Source organism: Mixophyes fleayi, chromosome 12, assembly GCF_038048845.1.
Source record: "Mixophyes fleayi isolate aMixFle1 chromosome 12, aMixFle1.hap1, whole genome shotgun sequence".
Lineage (NCBI taxonomy): Eukaryota > Metazoa > Chordata > Amphibia > Anura > Limnodynastidae > Mixophyes > Mixophyes fleayi.
In genome coordinates, this window is record NC_134413.1 from 66,574,291 (window position 1) to 66,591,979 (window position 17,689).

Here is a 17,689-nt window from a genome sequence, read left to right on the forward strand (position 1 = left end):
TGCTGATGCCTAGTGGGGCTGGCTGTGGCCTAGTAGCACTGGAGCTGGCTGGGGCCTAGTAGCTCTAAAGCTGGTTGGTGCTTAGTGATGCTGATACTGGCTTTGGTCTAGTGATGCTGGGACCTAGTGGGGCTGGCTGGGGCGGAGTGGCAGTGTAGCTGGCTGGGGTCTAGTAGTGCTGGCTGTGGCCTAGTGGCACTGGAGCTGGCTGGGGCCTAGTGGCACTGGAGCTGGCTGGGGCCTAGTGACACTAGAGCTGGCTGGAGCCTAGTGGCACTGGTGCTGGCTGGGGTCTAGTGATGCTGGGGACTAGTTGTGGCCTAGTGGCACTGGAGCTGGCTGGGGCCTAGTGGCACTGGAGCTGGCTGGGATCTAGTGGGGCTGGCTGTGGCCTAGTGACACTGGAGCTGGCTGGGGCCTAGTGGCACTGATGCTGGCTGGGTTCTAGTGATGCTGGGGCTGGCTGGTGCCTAGTGGCACTGGAGCTGGCTGGGACCTAGTGGGGCTGGCTGGGGCATAATGGTACTGGTGCTGGCTGATGTCTAGTGGCTCTGGAACTGGCTGGGGCTTAGTGACGCTGGGACTGGCTGGGGTCTAGTGATGCTGGGACCTAGTGGGGCTGGCTGGGGCCTAGTGGCACTGAAGCTGCTCTTCCACGTGTATAGGCCTTCCACTCGTCTTTTTTCTTTGTTTCTCTGAGCTTCTTTGTCCTCTTATCTTATACTCTGTCTTCAACTAGTGGTACAGGCTTGAATTTCCCATCAGGAGCAGTGGTTCATATAGCTGTTCATGGGGACCAAGGTTATCCCCAGGCAGCGCGTGATTGGTGCACCGCCAAATGACGTTACCCACTCCTGCCCTCCTGGTCCTGTCTCTCACACAACATATAACCATTCTAAAGATGGTTGCTGTAGGTGAAATGGTGTCAGTTCCCTAGTAGCTTTGCAAACCGTTGTTTTGCTGATTCACCCTGAAGCCTAAAAGAGAACAATGGTCTGCCTTGTAGAGTTCTAGTAACAACAGAGGAGGAGCTAAAATATTGAACTTTGAATGCCATGCAGATACATCAAGTGATATAAGGTGGTAGCACTGATGGACACAATTATCAGTTTGAGGGATGCATAAGGATCTAACAATTATTACAGTAGAAAACATATAGGCACCTATTTATCAAAATGTGCTGATAACAAGGATCTATATAAAACATTTTTAAATCACCAAAAAAAAAAACAATTTTAAACCTATTTACCATTGAAGAAATTCATTATTCAAATAATAAAGCATTTTTTCAATAATTTTCTATTGATAACTGAACAAGTATTGCAGAGGTATATGTGCTGCCATGATCATTGTTAAATAGTCATCATCATCAGCTATTACTATAGTGCCACTAATTCTGCAGTATATATGCACGGTGGCTCAGTGGTTAGCACTTCTGCCTCAAAGCACTGGGGTCATAAGTTAATTTCCCGACCATGGCCTTATCTGTGTGGAGTATGTATGTTCTCCCGGTGTTTGCGTGAGTTTCCTCCGGGTGCTCCGGTTTCCTCCCACACCCCAAAAACATACTGGTAGGTTAATTGGCTGCTATTAAATTACCCTCGGTCTCTCGGTCTGTGTGTGTGTGTATGTTAGGGGATTTAGACTGTAAGCTCCAATGGGGCAGGGATTGATGTGAGTTCTCTGTACAGCGCTGTGGAATTAGTAGCGCTTTATAAATAAATAGATGATGATGATTCATCTTCAAAAAAGGTCAAAAATCATCAATTATCAAAAAGTTTGATAGGGAGTCTTAAAAGGTTCACTATATATAGCACTACTACAAACATACATTAAGAAAACACAATACAATACAAAGGCAAAATCAGCATTATTTGGTACATACCATAAAAGGGGCATGTAGGGGGCAAACACTGATATATATATATATAGGAAATTCCCCATTTAACAGTTTAGTCCTTGGGATAATGTAGAATATTGCATTACAACAAATGTGTTTTTGGTTTGTGTATGGGATTGAAAAGTCATAATTTCACCTGGCACAGCTGAATGACTAGACTTCGCCCTGATCAGAGCCAAAACCACATTATAACTATAACCATATGCCGTGCAGCTGCTATAGGACCCAAATTCATAGGCAGTCCTGCAAACGAGGAGAAATCTGACTGCAAGAGCTGCTCACAGTGACACATATTAAATGACAAGTTAACCCGTGCATGATACTCATGCATTCTAGTCAAATCAAGCTACTTAAGTCTTAAAAAGGTTCTTGTCATGCATTTGGGCCTAGCCCAGGCCTCCTCAGGGAAAGAGCGTTACTTCCCGACGCAAGCGCCCTTTTTAATGTGTGTTCATGAGGTAAAATTACCTCACGAAAATGAGTTTGAGCCCTCAACTCGTAAATTTAGCCTTTACTACCCCTCCCACGGGGGGAAGGGGGGATAATGGAAGTTAACTGACTTCACTATTCTAATTTTTTTTGTTAAATAATGTCAGTATACCAAATTTCAGGTCAATTGGATGAGCCCTTTCTGAGAAAATAGTTTATTCCACACACACACACACACTAACACACGCCGCTAGGCTTTTACTTTTATATATTAGATAATGCTAAGAATTTAGTAGGTCAGTGTATAACTCCGCCCAGCAGGTGGCGCTGCAGCTAGTTTGTTTTTTTTCACACACAGACTAACAGACGCCGCTAGGCTTTTATATTATAGATATTAGATAATGCTAAGAATTTAGTAGGTCAGTGTATAACTCCGCCCAGCAGGTGGTGCTGCAGCTTGGTTTTTTTTTCCACACACAGACTAACACATGCCGCTAGGCTTTTATATTATAGATAGATGTTCAATAACATTCTTTACTTATTTTTACGTTACATACCTCACAACATTCCTGATTGGGATGGAGTGCAATAATCCACTAGCAGGAAGATATTGCACAATTGTTTCCCCTATATAAAAAAAATGAACTCGGTCTGGTTATTCGGTGATTTGTTGTACACTGGAAAGCAAAACGACCAATGAGCTGCTGAGAGTAATCTTGTGCCCTGGTGCAGGCGCTTCTTGGGGCCCATCACGTAGTCTACGCTTGTGACCTTTGGGGTTGTGATTGGTACACCAATAGCTTTCTAACACATTCCCCAGCCTATACTCTGGAGCAGATGTGGCTGATAACTAGGGATGCTGAGAGGAAGACTGGGACAGAGCTGCTTCTTTGCCTACCCCCACCCTCCCCATCTGCAAAATCCAAATCAATTGCAGAGGATCGTCAGGAAAGACATTGGTCCTGCATGTGAAATAGGGGACCCATGGTATTCATTGTGAGACCATGCCTTTTCTTTCTACTAGCTTGTAGCATTCATCTGAAGGTCCATGTAAGGAATTACTCTGATATTTGCACCTCCGACCACTAGAGGTCTCTGTATTCATATGCTTGCCCTTAGATTTGCCCTTATCCAAGATGGCCAGAATGGCATCAAACCATCTTGGATCCTGTTTGGGCCTATAATAGACACTTCCTGGATCCGACGTGTGCTTGAGTATTCTGCCTGCTCAGCTCCTGCTACTTGCTACACGTCCTTGCATCTGTAACTAACTGCTTGTGTACCAACCCGGCAAACGTCTAAATACCCGCTTGTGTACCAACCCGGCAAACGTCTGACTACTCGTGGATTTAATTTGGTTGATACTAGGAGACCAATATTGTTGAAGTTGCTGAAGAAGTTAGTTACAATACAAAGGTTGTTTGTATTGAATATCAATCACAGGCCCCAATTTATCAAAATGCTGTGAACATTATGATTTTTTTTTTATCACCACTTATCAATTTATCAAGAAAATATCACCATGACAGCCCAGTCTGTTTGGATATGTACATCCAATATACCCTTTGGTATATTGGGCGATGTGAAAGAAAGCCCTATAGCAGAAAAACACCAGTTTTTGCCAGGAATATGGCTTTTCGACACTAAATTTCCCCCTGGTATTTAATGATGCCTTCGTTTCTGCGTTCTTTGCAGCTTTGAGAATCGTTGAGTAGTAGCGTACAGTAGAAATTATCCATCAGGTTTAGGCATAGTTGCCTACTCTCCCGGAATGTCTGGGAGACTCTCGAATTTCTGCGAGTGCTCCCAGACTCGCGGGAGAGCGGGCAATTCTCCCAATTCCCAGTCGGCTCTGCAAATTAAACGGAGGGGGCAGGGCTTAGTGGTGCCGTATATGCCTCATTGTGGCCCCACCCCATAAAAAGTGATGACCGCTCTGAGGGTCGGGACTAACAACGCAATTCTTCTAGCCTCGCCCCCACACACCCACCTGCCTCCCGGACCACCCGGGACACAAGTTGCCAATGTTGGCAACTATGGGTTTAGGTGACGGTAAATTGTTTTTGAAATCCAGGTCATATTTTCATTAAGGAATCTAATACAGATCAAGTTGGAAAACGTGCGTGGTTAGTACCGAATGCTTTCCCAGGTTCAATCATTTGTCCAGCTGAGGGTCTTTTGTTGAATAGAAATCATTTTTTGTGCATTCAGATTTTTCTACTGTTAATAAGTTTTCTGTTTAGTAGTGGTGTGGCTAAGGTTTATACTATCAAACAAAGAGCTTTTTCCGCAATTTAGCTTAGCTGCCTCAGCGCTATTTATCACTCTAGAGCCCCCACTCTGCCATACTGAGTTGCTAGAGCTCTCACTTCTACTGCTCCATGAAAAATATATATTTCCTCTCCTACCTTTCTGAAAGCGCCTTCCGTGTCTCTAGTGGAGAGAAGGCCACACCCTGTAGGCATGGGGTCCCGTATAGATGAAGGGATCTGTACGAGACACCTTGGGGTAAATGTATCATACTCCGGTTTCTTCAAGTTGCCAGAAATCGGCGAGTGGACAGCTAAAATTTAAAGCGGCGCTGCCTTGTAAAAGGAAACTTGCCTTTACAAGGCAGCGCCGCTTTAAATTTTAGCTTCTGATGACTTGAAGAAACCGGAGTATGAAACATTTGTCTGAGCCCCTTACAGCTGTACCGCTAGTATTCCCCTAATGGCTGAATTGCTGGATATACTCAATCTAGATAAGCGGGTGAGCATTCCAGACATAATAGCAGGGGTCAGAAGGTTCTACTAAAAATGGGTATTCTATATATAGAATCACTGAACGAGACTACTCACGTTAACATCTTAGGGCTAGATTTACTAAGATGCGGGTTTGGAAAAGTGGGGATGTTGCCTATAGCAACCAATCGGATTCTAGCTTTTTTTGTAGAAGGTACTAAATAAATGAACGCTAGAATCTGATTGGTTGCTATAGGCAACATCCCCACTTTTTCAAACCCGCAGCTTAGTAAATCTAGCCCTTAAACTTGTTTGAGTCTACTGAATGGCTTCTACTTAGCTTTCATGCAGAGCCATATCCCTGTGCCATTACTTTTTGTTATTTTATTCATCTCTAATGAAGCCACATATTAACATTTGCGGCCCCTGACTCATCTTCTCCACCTCCTCACCCTTCATAGTGTTTTTACAATTATGTCACCCATACTGCATACCTATAATATATATTTCGGAAAATGTTTCTTTTGTGGATAATTTAATCACCTACTATTGTTTGTTACTATTTGCCCTGTAATCTTATTTTCTTATTCATTTAATTTTATTTTACTTTTTCTACAACAAACAAGTTGTACAGCTTTCGGTTGTTTTCTGTAACAGAATGTTTTGTTTGCGGTATGTTTCATTGTTATATTCGTTTCTGTTTCTTTCCTTTGTATTATATACAATAAAGAAAAAAATGAGTTTGAAAAAAAGTTTTTTTTTTAAGAAGTGCTTCTTTAAAACTGGAAGAATAGAAAAGTAATAGTTCTTTGAACGTATCTAATAAAAAAAACATTAAAACATTGATAAACAGCATAAAAAAAAACTTCAAGTGTGTGTGTGTGTGTGAGTGTGTGTGTGTTAGGGAACTTAGACTGTAAGCTCCAATGGGGCAGGGGCTGATGTGAATGTCAAATATTCTATGTACAGCGCTGCAGAATTGGTGGCGCTATGTAGATAAATGTTGATGATGATAAATAAAAGCTTAAAAACAGCTTAAAGATGCTTACGAAAAGCCACAAAAACAATGCTCAAAGGTTGGTGTGAATTAGCCTGTAGAGAGGAGAAAGACAAGCTAAGACGCTGCTTAAACCCATTTTATTTTCTCAGACATGCACCAAGGCAGACAAAATGTTCTATCAAACGAAGATCAAGATCATAATGTATAGCAATGTTCAGATTGACAACCAGGTGGCTGCACTGCATGGGTGTCTGTGCTTCTGCCCAAAATGCAGAGTGCTCAGAACTGTTCATGCCCAGTAAAATGTGTCCCACTAAAATGGTATAAGCTTATCTCATGCATGAGGCCATCCAAGTACATATGGTAAGCTTCAGATGAGACTTTTTGGCACCTACCACACTGATTATTACCTGTCAGAAACCGTTTGTGCGTTCAATGTCACTCTTCAAGCACAGCAGACATTCAATACATACCGGATTTCCTCCTGCTCCAAAACTAGACCCGGGGTATACTAACTAAACTGCGGGTTTGAAAAAGTAGAGATGTTGCCTATAGCAACCATTCAGATTCTAACTGTCATTTTGTCGAATGTACGAAATAAATGATAACTAGAATCTGATTGGTTGCTATTAGAGATGCTCGGTTCTCGGAGAACCAAGCCCAGCAGAACTTTGGCGGTCCGGTACTTTGGCGGTGCCTCAGAAGTGAAAACGAATCCAAACGTCATTGTTGCGTTGTCGGATCTCGCGAGTTTTGGATTCTATAAGTACTGCCATCCACGACGATCCAGCGCCATTTCACAGAGAGACACAGAAGGGGTAGCATGGTTCTTGGCAGTCTCTAGTGCAGTTGGGCAGCGTCATATCTAAAACAGAAAGAGGAGGGGTGGCAGTTTTCTTAAAAGTCTCCAGTGACATTCTACTGAGTTATAGCTCACACAGAAACAGGAGAGGGCCATTGCAAATTGTCATTGCTTAAATAGAAATAATAGGGCTGTCGGCGGTCTTCAAAATCTGCAGTCACATTGTACTGTGTTATTATAGCTCACACAGAAACAGGAGAGGTCCCAGTTTTTTTGCCAGTCTACAGTCTACATGGCATTGCTCGATTGCTAATTGTCATTCCTGAAATAGAAATAATAGGGCTATCAGTGTTCTTCAAAATCTGCAGTCACATTGTACTTTGTTATTATAGCTCACACAGAAACAGGAGAGGTCTCAGTGTTGTTTCCAGTCTACAGTCCATTGCACCATTGGTAATTGTCATTGCTGAATTAGAAATAATAGGTTTGTCAATGTTCTTCAAAATCTGCAGTCACATTGTACTGTGCCATATCTCACCCAGAAATAGGAGAGGTGGCAGTGTTTAGTGCCGAAACAAAAATACAAATATTAGGGCTGGCAGTGTTTTTAAAAGTCTCCAGTGACATTCTACTGTGCCATAGCTCATACAAAAACAGATAGAGTGGCAGTGTCCTTGTCACTCTCCAGTCTTCAGTAACATTGTTCTTGTCACTCTCCAGTCTCAGTGCCGTTGGTCACAGAGAAACAGGGGTAGCAGTGTTCTTGTGTTCTTTCAAAAAAAGTATTGCACTATAATGTATGCAATTAAGGTATAATGTATAATATTAATGTATGCAATGCATTAATTAGAATGTTATGAATGTCTCCTGTTTATAAAATACATTTCTACAGTTGCTCCTGATTGCAAACACATGTTCTAGCATCCACATGTGACTATTATCATTATTAATCGGCACTTACACCAGAGCTGTAGCTGGTGCAAGTGATATGCCTGAAAACCACGTACCTTAGAGATGCCCATAGCTTCAATTGGACGCTGCTGTGTGCGCTCGAGCTTGGCACGACCTTACTGTACATTGACTATATGCATACTCCCATTCTCCTCCTTGTTCCAGCCCATGAAATTGTAGCCTGTCTTAATTGTCCTTTACACTCGAAGATGAATTGCCTACACTTGCGTTCTCTGGCGCATAGTAAGTTTCTGGACATGCACAGAGCAAATGAACGCAAAATACGGCAAGTATTGGCATTTACGTTTCTTAATGAACCAGGCTCTATGCGTTTTTTTACATGAATATTGCAATTAGGCCTTATCTGTTAATGGTACTTAAAAAAAAAACAATGACAGGTTTAGTAATTTGCTTGTTATTGCATTCCATGATCTCAAGTGATTTTCTAATGATTGCTGTATTGATCTTTTCCAGTTGCGTACCTAACTTGTCAGACCAGCAGATTCCTTTCAAGAGTCGGAGAAGCCTTGCTACTAATGCAAACATGCAGGAAAGTTCCACTTTATATAGAAGGACATCCACAAGACCGGCATTTGGATGAGGGAATCTGGGAGAGAAGACATAGTTTAAAATTCATGACAGGAGTCTCCAATCTGGCATTTACAGTCAAGAAAAGTCTAATTTATAATGTTACATTATATTTGTAATAAATTAATTTTTTTCAAGAACTAGGGAAGATTGCTAAAATGTTCCAATTATAGGCTCGACTTCTATGATAAGTTGTGAAGCTGTCCATTTGGATGATCGAATGTTCTTTGGGTTGGCATCTCCTCTAGGTGAGCAGAACAACCTGCGATACTTGTGTTTGGGGTATAATTCATCATCATCATCACCATTTATATAGCGCCACTAATTCTGCAACGCTGTACAGAGAACTCACATCAGTCCCTGCCCCATTGGAGCTTACAGTCTAACATACACACAGACACACACACTAGTGTTAATTTTGTTAGCAGCCAATTAACCTACCAGTATGTTTTTGGAGTGTGGGAGGTAATCGGAGCACCCAGAGGAAACCCACGCAAACACGGGAAGAACATACAAACTCCACACAGATCAGTTGGTCCTCTGGGTGTTAAAAAGGTGGAATTTAATAATGACATAAAAAAACACCCATATGTATGTTGTTCTTTTATCTAAAATACCTTGAATATAGAATATAGAATAGATTCTCTGGTCTGTTTGGATTTCTGTGCTACCGATTAGCAAATTTAGCTGTAAATACGTTATACTACCTCATTAAGAAAAAAGCAAGACTAGCTGATGACATCACACCTCAGATAGCTTGACACTGAATAGCTATGAGACTAGAGTTGTCTGTAATCTTTTAAGGACATAAACCTATCACCTGCCCAATGTCTAAAATAGTGCCCAAACACTCCAAGTTCTGGGGATAAAGATATTGCTCTGTTTGAAAATGATGAATTTGTAGAAAGGCTACCACCTTTTGTCTGTCTCTAGTCAATTTATTTTTACTTTGCTTCGCGCAATATAACATCCTGACAGTGAAAGTGTCTGCATGAGAGTAAAATTTTAATTCACTCAGACCTAAATTCCACCATCAAGGTCTCTATCACTTCGGTGGAGTGTCCTTGGAGAGGTTGGAAGACCAAGTGTAGACAAATAAATTGAAGGTGAGGCCTAACGTCACAAAGCCTTATGCGTCTGTGATGGGACACTGCAACGATACTGAAAAATCAGGATACCTATCTCTCTCCCCCAACATTGACAATAAAGAAACTACATACAGTACTTCTTTGTTAAAGCTCAAATCTAGACCATGTTACAATTTTGCCTGAAGCTTTTTAGCACCAAAAACAAAACAGAATGAAGTATTGTCCTCCAGCAGGTAATTTAGAGCTTGGATCAACTGCTTACCCTAAACCTAAATACAACAAAACCAAAACCCAGGTCATTTGGAGTACTAGGGATATAATATATAGTGGTGCCGAACACAACTTCCAAAAAACTGACCCCAGAAGGTAGAGAATAAGATTTAAGCCTTCCCTTACCTGAGCCAAACCAACAAAAATAGCTTCTTTTACACAGGTCATCAGGGGCAAATGCAGGATTTGTAGAGGGGGGTTTCCACACCACGCCACCAGTGGGCGTGACCAGCATGCATGGGGGCGTGGCTATAATTTTAGACAGCGCTTAGCTATTCTCCAATTTTTCCTATCTCCATAATATACATGGACAATGCTGTGTGCACTACTGTTAGGTACACGCTGCTCTCCCTTTTCAAGCAGAGCCGTGTGAAGCAGGGGCAGGGTCCAGCCACCTCAATTATACAGTGCTCCAAGCTTGGAGGGGGCTTCCGGGCACTAGGAAACCCCCACCTCGGTTTGCCTATGGTCATCAAATGAACCTTGTTGTCAACCTACAGGAATAGATTTTTGGTTACATGCAGCACAAATAGACCTCTTTATATAATTGTTGTCTACTTCAACCTATTGGAAACATTTTGGGGTTAAACTATAATCCACAAAAATAGGCATATGTCAAAATTCCATTAGCAGCCAATTGCTTTGCAAGACATAAAATAACAATCAACTTCCCTCTGGGGCTCTTGGATAAATAAAGTCTAAATATTCCTAGGATTCCATATTGATCCTCATACAATATCAATTTTGGAATAAATTGTGGTGCTTTCACCCCTTACAAACAAGTTTAACAATAGTAATCTCTTTACACAGTAGATCCAATTTCACTAGAAGCAAACTGTCCCAAGAATCCACAACTTTTCATTCCATTGGTGAGAACTATTTAATAATTTCCTAATGAAGATTTCCTTGTTACTCTTTCATATGCGAAAATCCAAGTTATGGCCCAATTCGAAATAGAGAAAATAAAAATTAAATTTATATACATATACTTCCTGATTTATTTTAATCATAAAAAGTGATTTTGTGTTTTTCATACAAATGCATATACTTCAGTGGACTCACTCATGCAATACAACAAGTAGCCAAAAAATTACACTTACACTGTCTCTTTGAGAAACATGTATTATTACATGTAACATGTAATATTTCACTAATATTTGTGGAATTCCCTCCCTCACGCAGTAAGACTTTCCTCTAGTCTCCAAAGCTTCAAGCGTTCTCTGAAAACCCACCTCTTCAGACAAGCTTACAATATTCCTCAACCACCAGCTTAATCTCCCTAGGTTACCCGATTACCACCCTCTACATAGCTAACACAAGACAACAACCCTCTGAACAACAGTGGAACACACACAGCCCACTCAATACTTTTATATTTGCATTCTAGCTGGTCCAGTGTGCAATATGATGTAGCACATGCCCTTGTGTTTCAAACTCCCATTGTCCTATACATTGTAAGCTTTCGAGCAGGATCCTCTTACCTCTCTGTATGTATGTATTACCCAGTATTGTCTTATTAATGTTTGTTCCCAATTGTAAGGTGCTACGGAATTTGCTGGCGCTATCTAAATAAATGTTGATGATGATGATGATGCAGCAATGGCTTGTACCTCAAAAATATAATACATAACCAAGATTGTGTAATATCTTCCAAATATCATAAAAATATCTATGTAAGAACTACACTCACAATTTCACAAAGTATTCTTCATTTGTTACGTCTATCGCCACCTTGGTGTTAATTTCCCCACTGGTGAAGCAAGTGTCCTACCTGTTGTGTAGTACATTAGGGCGTCTCAAGTTAGCCTGGAGAATGACCAAGCAATCGTTCACTAAAGGCTTTCCTTCACCACAACGCCACCAATGCATTTGAACTTTGTATTTGTTAAGGCGGACACAAATCATGCCAGGGAAACGTATTCACATCATACGCAATCTATACACATTACAGAACTACCAGAACCCTTCGCTATTGAGGACAAATACTACAGAGTACTTTAGGTTGGCGCTAAGCTTGCATTTGTCCGCTTGTTGAGAACATGGAGATGGATGATTCACCTGACCATATCACGTTCCCCCACCGCTTGGTATTCCATTGTGTCACTGAACTCAAAGACGTACATTGCAATACAAGCCGACTTTGATATTCAGCTCTGTCAGGGGCAAACCTAGGGCCTGATTCATTAAGGATCTTAAATGAAGAGGTATCTTATTTCAGTCTCCTGGACAAAACCATGTTACAATGCAAGGGGTGCAAACTAGTTTTCTGTTTAGCACATAAGTTAAATACTGACTGTTTTTTCATGTAGCACACAAATACTTGATAGCTTATTTGTACACTGAAATTTATAGGTGATACTTGTGTGCTACATGAATAAACAGTCAGCATTTAACTTATGTGCAAAACAGAAAACTAGTGTCCAGGAGACTGAAATAAGATACCTCTTCATTTAAGATCCTTAATGAATCAGGCCCCTAGACTTTATTTTTAGTGGGATGATTTAGCATAGTCACCCCCCTCCATTCTGATTTCCTGGTGGGGTTGGTCCCGTCCCCAACTGTGATTGGCCATGCCCCTCCCATTTTGATCGGCACCTGGGACACAATTTAAAGGTAGACTTGTGCTTCTAGATGTGTGTGTGTGTGGGGGGGGGGGGGGGGGGGGGTGATTGCCCCGATCGCTTCCCCCCCTGGATCTGCCAATGAGCACTGTGGAGTTCTTGTCTGGATATTTTTTTTTATTAAACAGGGTGCTCACGCGGTAGTTTTAAATTTGCAGTCTCTTGATCTGTAATTGCCTTATTCGTTGCATTTCTAAAAATTCATTGTTTTAGCCTACATGCATGTTCTTGGTTATTTCAGGTGTGCACCTGTCCCTTTGAATGTACCAGTAGGGGTGCTGGCCATTTTTGTGCCAGTAAAAGTAATGGACAGAAGTTGTTTCTGACTTGGTTGGCAACTCTGGGGTACCAATTAATAGTCTTAATGCTACAACTGGCACAATGGTGGGCAGCAAAAACTTCTGGGTGTAAATGTATTAACTTCCGATTTTTTAAACTCGTCGCTATTCGGCGAGTTTGCAGTGAAAATTTAAAGCGGCAACTGCTTTAAAGGCATTGTTTTGCCTTTGAAGCCATTGCCGCTTTAAATTTTTACTATAAACTCGCCGAATAGCGATGAGTTTAAAAAATTGGAAGTTAATACATTTACCTCCTGCAGTTTTCAGTGCTGGGGTTGGAGGTGTTTATTTGGGGCTTTTCAAAGTAACTAGTCTCACCCCCACCAGGCCAGGATGATTAAGAGGGTCAACCCTTGCTGTGTGTCATCATCAACATCACCAACATTTATTTATAAAGCGCCAGCAGATTCCATAGTGCTTTACAAAGGGGACTCTGCAAAATCTTGCTTGCCAAGTCAAGCTGACATCAGGGGCTGCTTATAGAAATGTAACAAGGAATGCTGCTCTTTGTATTATACTAATTATTAAAAATATTCAAGCCAATGTTCACACTGATGAAATCACACTGTTTATTATTTAATATTTTTTAAAGAGCAAGACAAAACACTATTTGACATAAATCGAATCGGCTTGTGTATCACTGAACTGAATAGCAAGTTTCTATTTTTGACAATCCCAATTGTATCTTCAGACATCCAGAACAAAATATTCTCAAGCTGGAGGCTACAGGTGAATGTTAAATTTCAGATACACTCTCTAGCAGAGTGTATCTAGCAAAGGGTTAGACATAGGCTGGGGTTATATTTGCAGACCCTGTGGATCTATGTTGCCCATTTAACTCATACAAAGGCAATAGACAAAGATGATTATTGTATGTAGGATGAATTGGGAAATGGCTTACATAGGATGGTATATTATGGAGGGTAACAGTTTAACAAGATAATGTAAATGAACATAAAACACCCCTCCCCTTCACCTAACTAGCAGAAAATCAGAGGTCCTTCCCTAGGGTCCCTGCCGTTTCCGAGATACGCAACTCTTAAGTGTCTTCTCCTGGCTGCTGTATTCTCCAGGTATCACAGTCTGGAAATTGTGAAAGTGAGATTAACCTCTTGATGTCCAGTGGCATTTTATATTTTATGACAATGATTGAAATGGAACTTTAGAAGTGAGTATATGGTAAATGTAACTGAATGGCTGGGGGACAAAGTGTTTAGGATTTAAATTCATTTTAGCCCTATTTTTAGATACTTTTTAACACTATTTAATAAAATACATATTAAGTGATAACACGGCAGCATGAGAATGGTCAGTTCTTGAATTTGATGTGCTGGAAGCAGGAAAAGTGTCCCCAGTACATATTATGTCACACAGTAGTGCTCCCAGTACATATTATGTCACACAGTAGTGCTCCCAGTACATATTATGTCACACAGTAGTGCTCCCAGTACATATTATGTCTCACAGTAGTGCTCCCAGTACATATTATGTCACACAGTAGTGCCCCAGTACATATTATGTCACACAGTAGTGTCCCCAGTACATATTATGTCACACAGTAGTGTCCCAGTACATATTATGTCACACAGTAGTGCCCCAGTACATATTATGTCACACAGTAGTGCCCCAGTACATATTATGTCACACAGTAGTGCTCCCAGTACATATTATGTCACACAGTAGTGCTCCCAGTACATATTATGTCACACAGTAGTGCTCCCAGTACATATTATGTCACACAGTAGTGCCCCAGTACTTATTATGTCACACAGTAGTGTCCCCAGTACATATTATGTCACACAGTAGTGCCCCAGTACATATTATGTCACACAGTAGTGTCCCCAGTACATATTATGTCACACAGTAGTGCCCCCCAGTACATATTATGTCACACAGTAGTGCATACTTACCAACTTTCTGTTGGTGAAATCCGGGAGCCTGCAGAGGAGGTGGGCGTAACAGGGGGGCGGGGCTCCAAGTGGCGTCATTTTGGACCTGCCCCCATGACGTGATGACGCAAAATGCGTCATTTGACAGCGGGGGGCGGGGCCAAATGCCGCGATTCACCGGGAATCGCGGCGTTTGGGACTTAATTCTGCCCACTTCACTAGGAAGTGGGCAGAATTATCCAGATGCGGGGGATTGCCACACTCGCCCGGGAGCCCGGGAGACTCTCGCAAAATGCGGGAGTCTCCCGGATATTTCGGGAGAGTTGGCAAGTCTGCAGTAGTGCTCCCAGTACATATTATGTCACACAGTAGTGTCCCCAGTACATATTATGTCACACAGTAGTGCTCCCAGTACATATTATGTCACACAGTAGTGCTCCCAGTACATATTATGTCACACAGTAGTGCCCCAGTACATATTATGTCACACAGTAGTGTCCCCAGTACATATTATGTCACACAGTAGTGTCCCCAGTACATATTATGTCACACAGTAGTGTCCCAGTACATATTATGTCACACAGTAGTGCCCCAGTACATATTATGTCACACAGTAGTGCCCCAGTACATATTATGTCACACAGTAGTGCTCCCAGTACATATTATGTCACACAGTAGTGCTCCCAGTACATATTATGTCACACAGTAGTGCTCCCAGTACATATTATGTCACACAGTAGTGCTCCCAGTACATATTATGTCACACAGTAGTGCCCCAGTACTTATTATGTCACACAGTAGTGTCTCCAGTACATATTATGTCACACAGTAGTGCCCCAGTACATATTATGTCACACAGTAGTGTCCCCAGTACATATTATGTCACACAGTAGTGCCCCCCAGTACATATTATGTCACACAGTAGTGCTCCCAGTACATATTATGTCACACAGTAGTGTCCCCAGTACATATTATGTCACACAGTAGTGCTCCCAGTACATATTATGTCACACAGTAGTGTCCCCAGTACATATTATATCACACAGTAGTGCCCCAGTACATATTATGTCACACAGTAGTGTCTCCAGTACATATTATGTCACACAGTAGTGCTCCCAGTACATATTATGTCACACAGTAGTGCCCCAGTACATATTATGTCACACAGTAGTGCCCCAGTACATATTATGTCACACAGTAGTGCTCCCAGTACATATTATGTCACACAGTAGTGTCCCAGTACATATTATGTCACACAGTAGTGTCCCCAGTACATATTATGTCACACAGTAGTGCTCCCAGTACATATTATGTCACACAGTAGTGCCCCAGTACATATTATGTCACACAGTAGTGCTCCCAGTACATATTATGTCACACAGTAGTGCTCCCAGTACATATTATGTCACACAGTAGTGCTCCCAGTACATATTATGTCACACAGTAGTGCTCCCAGTACATATTATGTCACACAGTAGTGTCCCCAGTACATATTATGTCACACAGTAGTGCCCCAGTACATATTATGTCACACAGTAGTGCTCCCAGTACATATTATGTCACACAGTAGTGCCCCAGTACATATTATGTCACACAGTAGTGCTCCCAGTACATATTATGTCACACAGTAGTGCTCCCAGTACATATTATGTCACACAGTAGTGCTCCCAGTACATATTATGTCACACAGTAGTGTCCCCAGTACATATTATGGCACACAGTAGTGTCCCCAGTACATATTATGTCACACAGTAGTGCTCCCAGTACATATTATGTCACACAGTAGTGTCCCCAGTACATATAATACCACACAGTAGTGTCCTCAGTACATATTATGTCACACAGTAGTGTCCCCAGTACATATTATGTCACACAGTAGTGCTCCCAGTACATATAATACCACACAGTAGTGTCCTCAGTACATATTATGTCACACAGTAGTGCTCCCAGTACATATTATGTCACACAGTAGTGTCCCCAGTACATATTATGTCACACAGTAGTGCTCCCAGTACATATTATGTCACACAGTAGTGTCCCCAGTACATATTATGTCACACAGTAGTGCTCCCAGTACATATTATGTCACACAGTAGGGCTCCCAGTACATATTATGTCACACAGTAGTGCTCCCAGTACATATTATGTCACACAGTAGTGCCCCAGTACATATTATGTCACACAGTAGTGCCCCAGTACATATTATGTCACACAGTAGTGCTCCCAGTACATATTATGTCACACAGTAGTGTCCCCAGTACATATTATGTCACACAGTAGTGCCCCCAGTACATATTATGTCACACAGTAGTGCTCCCAGTACATATTATGTCACACAGTAGTGCTCCCAGTACATATTATGTCACACAGTAGTGCCCCAGTACATATTATGTCACACAGTAGTGCCCCCAGTACATATTATGTCACACAGTAGTGCCTCCAGTACATATTATGTCACACAGTAGTGCCCCAGTACATATTATGTCACACAGTAGTGCTCCCAGTACATATTATGTCACACAGTAGTGCTCCCAGTACATATTATGTCACACAGTAGTGCTCCCAGTACATATTATGTCACACAGTAGTGTCCCCAGTACATATTATGTCACACAGTAGTGCCCCAGTACATATTATGTCACACAGTAGTGTCCCCAGTACATATTATGTCACACAGTAGTGCCTCCAGTACATATTATGTCACACAGTAGTGCTCCCAGTACATATTATGTCACACAGTAGTGCTCCCAGTACATATTATGTCACACAGTAGTGCCCCAGTACATATTATGTCACACAGTAGTGCCCCAGTACATATTATGTCACACAGTAGTCATTTTGGCCCCGTCCCTGCAATGAAAATGCTGTTTTCTCGCAGGTGGTGGGGCCAAATTGACGCATCTCACCGCGAATCGCGTCATTTTGGGAAGGCAGTTGCAAGATGCGGGAGTCTTGCCTGCTCTCCCGGGAGTCCGTGAGACCAACCCGAATTTCGGGAGTCTCCCGGAAATTCCGGGAGAGTTGGCAAGTATGAGGTCCATAAAATGTTCTCTTGCTCATGTAATACTTGGTTCAGCTGCTTTTTTTTGT